The following is a 5,372-nucleotide window of genomic DNA, read 5'->3' on the forward strand; positions in this document are numbered from 1 at the left end:
GGAGGCTCGACGCGATCTTCCGATCGAAGGGTGTCGCGGCACTCCTGCACCTTCTGCGTACGCCAGAGACGAAAGAGAGAGGAGAAGGGAAGCCGGGATCCGCTGCGACGTGGACGCGATGGCGAGGAGGCACAGCGCTGGTCTTCGGTTGTCGGAAAAAGAAGAAGAGGAGGAGGAGGAGGTCGCGCGCTGGCGCTGGCGCAAGGAAGGAGAAGGGGAAAGAAAGAAAAAAAAAGAAAAAGAAAAAGAAAAGAAAGAAAAATCTTGGGCTTCTAGACCATTCCGGTTCGATTCGAACCGGTTTGGTCTAATTCTATGATTTGGCTCAATTAGCTTGGTTTTCGAAAAAAATCGAATTGGTTTACGGGTCTAGTTTAGCAATAATAAAATACTAGCTGGTGTAATCTTATTGGTTGAAATAAAAATTTTATTTTTTTAAATGAAAATTCTACGAAATTAAATTTTCGGGTCGTTTCAGTACCTCTCACTGCTTTTTTCTTCTTTTCTTTTTTTTTCTTTTTTTTTTCTTCTTTTATGATTTTTTTTTCTTTCTTTTCTTTTTTAACTTTAAAGATAGAGAGGTATCCATGGGGCGAGGTGACTGTATACCTTGACTTCATCTAGGCGGCCTTCGGGTACCAATATCGATGACTTCTCCTTCTCGATCTGTTTCATGACATGTACTACCTCGGAGAGAGGGTGTACAAGTGGGAACTTGGCCTAGACCTGAGGAGAGTGCCTCATGATGTGCTGTATTACATACTGTCTATTCAGTCTATCCAGCTGGAGCAGGGTATTGCAACTGCTTGGAGAGGATCGGCTGCCATAGATCATTTGGCCACTTTTGTGCATGGTGCTTATGCCATTTTTGTGCGGACCCAGCTCTTGGTCCATATCCTCCACCGATCGAGTTTGATCCTTTTGTTGATGTGGAGGAGCTGGATAGAGGTCAGGGCGATGCCCCAACTCAAGTGAGTTTTATTCCCTTTTATTTTGTTTTTGGCTTTACCCCAGTGTCTTTTCTTTATCCACTGATTGTGCTTTATTTTTACAGTGGTAGCAACACGACAAGCGTATGAGAAGGGACTCAGATTTTGAGGCTTTGAACACAGCTATCGTCGTCGAAAAGCCGGAGCATGGCCAAGGTGCCTCTTTATCCTTTATCTTTGATCACACGAGGCAGCCAACACAAGGCATGATGGAAACCCATCTTGTGAGCCAATATTGGATGTCTCCTCCTGGTTGCACTCATATAAGCATTCTTTCCTTCTTCTAGGAACTATTTGTTAATTATTCCACCCTTTTATTAGCTCCCCAGTCCTATTCTGCAGGTGTCCATCTTTGATTATAATGAGGTGTCATCTGTACGAAGCAGAGCGCCTCTAGTTAGCAGTGGTGAGCCTCTCCAACGAGCATGTATCTATAAGTATAAAAATAAAAGCACAAAGAAAAGTGTACAACGCATATGCCATGCATGCCTGAAATGCAGTTACTAACGTCTATGAATGTATGCAGAGAGTTAACATGGCGCCTCCAGCTGCTCGGGGTCGAGATAGATGTCAACCGGTTATCATTGAAGAGACCAAGGAGTCTAGCAGTGTGAATACTCAAATTTTGAGGCTCAAAAAGCCTGTTTTCCAGGACTGCCAACAGTCCGGCCAGGCCGGAGGCCATTCGAAAAGTTCACCGAAATTATGCCAATATGGTACTTGAAACGTCCGGAAAATTACGAGGATCGCAGAACTGGTCCCGGAATATTTTTTGGAGGTACGGAACTCCCGAAAAAGCCTCTGGAACGGAAAACTAGCAAATAAGGTGGCGGCGCCCGCCCTCCAGACTGGTTTTTCCTATAAATATAGCCCCGAATCGACTGTTTTACTCACTCAGTCTGTGTTGACGGACGCTCTCTTCTCTCCTACGCTCCTTGCGGTTCTTTTACTGCTTTTCTGCATTTAGTGTAGGCTTTTATTACTCTGCTGTTGTGATATTTGGCCACTTAATTAAATTAATTTAATTAATATTCTCCAAACGAGGAGCTTAATCTGGAATTTTCAAGCTGAAGCTAAGAAGCGGCCGCCGATTAACTCAAGTAATAACGAAACTCTGCCCACTTAATTTCAGCATTTTGTGCATATTCTCTTCTACTCTAAATTCTACAACTGCATTCACACCATAATCATTTTGGCAGCAAACTGCCTTAAGTAAATTAACTTAGGCTAAAATGCCCGGCTAACCAATAATCGTGGTATTAGTGCTTAACTCCGAACATATTGGCTAAGGTGCCTAGTTAATTAATAACTACGGTGTAATTGCCTTTATTTCGAACAGTTCGGCTAAAAGTCCAATTAATCAATAATTGTGGCTAAAAGCCTTAATCACTCACGTTTTGGCAACAAATTGCCTACAGTTTAATCAATCACGTTTTGGCAACAAATTGCCTACGGTTTAATCAATCGCTTTTGGCAACAAATTGCCTGTAATTCAAATAAACCCCTTTTGGCACAAATGCCCTTAATCATTTTGGCGACAGATCGCCTAACCAATCTTTGGCAACAAATTGCCTAATAAAATGTCAACTTTTGGCACGAATGCATTAATCATTTTGTCGACAAATCGCCCAACAAAACCGTTTTGGCGACAAATAGCCCAAACATCAATTTTTGGCAATGAATTGCCCAATCAAGCACCTTTTGGTAGCAAATGCCTAAAACAACAAATCAATCAATCTTTGGCACAAATGCCTAAAAAATGCACGAAGCATGCACACACTCATGCATGAAGCATACCCCTTCAAAATGCCTTTGAATAGGCCTTATCGAACTACGTCGGCTTTGATCTCTCATTCAAACGAGAGTACGTAGGCACGTTCGGGATTTAACCCCGAGCAGCAAGTCAAAATCACCAAAACACTTTATTGGTCCAATTGCATCAATTTAACTTGCAAAGCATTTACACTCAGGTTAGTTAATCAGCATGATATAGTCTCGGGATCCACCTCGGGTTCGTAGATTGTGCCTTAAACTTTGGGATAATTGACCTAGACTTAGGTTAATTAAAATTGGAGTCATTTAGGGTTCTTTCTTAGTTTTCCCTTATAAAAATAAACTAGGTGGCGACTTCATAAAACACACACGTGAGCATACCTCGTTCAAGCATAATTTTGCCTTCGGGGGAGGGTTCACAAGCAGCGATGACTTAGAGGAGACAACTTCGAACATGTCTTGAGTCAGCTACCCTAGTTCACCTTTTCTGTTTCCTTCTTTCTTCTTGCTTTTGGATCTGGATTCAGTTTGGGGGAATGAACTCTTGTAAAGAATGAATATTTTATTTATATAAAGGAAATTTCTATTTCTTTACATGTTTATGAGTGGTGATGGTGTATTTTCACTGTTTAGTAGATATTTGCACTATTTGTTGAGTTTGGAAGTTGAAAAGCAGCAAAATAGCGAATTTTCCAGTTGTCTGCCATCTAGTGGCGTGCGTCACTATGTTGTGGCTTATGCCACACGTAGTGGCGCTTGCCATTAGTGCTGTAGTGGCAGCCAACTGTCAAATCTGTCCTTTTATTTCTTGCCAGAAAAGTCCATAACACCCATAAACGCATCAAATTTGCATTTCTCTCTTTCAAGACGAAGCTTTCACTCAAAAACTTTCCCAAACTCTTCCTTTCTTCCTCATTCTTCGTGGATCGGTCCTTAGAACCTGCATTCAAAGCATTATTCTGCAGTTGGCGTGAGGATTGGGATTTGCTTTCACCTTTCAAACTTAACGGGCTAAGCTACTACCAAAACATTCTGGTCCAACCGGGATTGCTGTAATGGTTGATAACCATTTCGACCCTTTCGACAACTTATTTCAACATAACAACTTCGAGATTTGTCCATTGTTCGAAGAGCTTAGCATCATTTTTAGGAGAATAACCACCATCGAACCATCTGATGTTCAATTATAGGCCACGAGTCTATATCCGGCGTCACCGTCATTTGACTGGTGACTTGAAGACTGGGTTGTAATCTTTCAAGATCTCACTTCTGTGGGAGTCAGATGGTCTAGTGGTATATAAAGCGAGTCACAGTTTCTTCCTACATCCTCTATGTGCCCCTGTATAAATTAACCATGGCAGTGGCTTATTATCCCAGCCGTGTAGCTAGACAGTATGGTTGTCATCATGTTGTCCTTAATTACACTCGGTTTGAGGGTGGCCTTATTACACAATGATTTCTGTCTTGCTTTATTTCCATTTGGTGTAGTTGCACGACTATACCCATTTCTGATGTGGCCAATAACTCTTTTTCAGACTTGTACAGCTCGTGGCTGCAGGCTTATTCTGGTGTGAACCCCTCCCCAAAACATCAAATGGCATATGATGCATGTGACTAAGGAAGAAATGCACGTGAATGTATGAGTCGCCACCTTGTTTAATTATTTTAGGGTAAACTAGGAAAAAACCCTAAGTGACTCCAATTTTAATTAACCTAAATGCTAGATTAATTAACCCAATGATTAAGGCATAATCTTCGAACCCGAGGTGGATCCCGAGACTATGTCATGCTGAATGAACTAACCAAAAATGAATGCTTTGCAAGGTGAATGAATGTAATTGGACTAATGAAAGTGTTTATGTGATTTTGACTTGCCGCTCGGGGTTAAATCCCAAACGTGCCTACGTACTTCCGTTTGAATGGAAGATCAAAGTCGACGTAGTTCGATAGGCCTTTTTAAAAGGGCTTTGAATGGGATGCTTAATGCATGAGTGTATGTATGCTTTGTGCATTTTTGTTTAGGCATTTTGCCAAAGAATTGATTGATTTTTAGGCATGTGCTGCCGAAAATGTGGATTTAAGGCTTTTAGCCAAAAAGATTTGATTTAGGCAATTGTTGCCAAAAAAGGTTGATTTTAAGGCTTTTAGCCAAAAAAGAGTGATTTAGGCAATTTGATTGCCAAAATGATTGATTTTAGGCGATTGTCGCCAAAATGATTGATTTTAAGGCTTTTAGCCAAAAGATTGATTAATTTTAAGGCGTTTTGCCAAAGCTTTTGATTTAAGCGATTTGTCGCTAAAAGTAGTTAATCTAACTTAACAAAGCAAGAAAACGATAAAACTAAATTAAAATGCAAGAAAGCAGTAAAGAATCGCAAGGAGCGTAGGGGAGAAGGAGCGTCTGTCAACACAGACTGAGTGAGGAAAACGGAGTGCCGGGGCCACTATTTATAGGCGTAATCGGACTGTTTCGGCGGCCTGGCCGCCGGTCTCGGTGGCTGGGCAGCCGGGGTTCGGCAGCTGGGCCGCCGGTACTCGGCGGCTCGGGCTGCCTGTGGCCGGCAGCCGGGCCGCCGGTGCTCGGCGGCTCGGGCCGCCGGGGCTCGGGGA

The sequence above is a fragment of the Jatropha curcas genome, chromosome 3, assembly GCF_041381405.1.
Source record: "Jatropha curcas cultivar XTBG-Jc1 chromosome 3, XTBG_Jcur_1.0, whole genome shotgun sequence".
Taxonomy (NCBI): Eukaryota; Viridiplantae; Streptophyta; class Magnoliopsida; order Malpighiales; family Euphorbiaceae; genus Jatropha; species Jatropha curcas.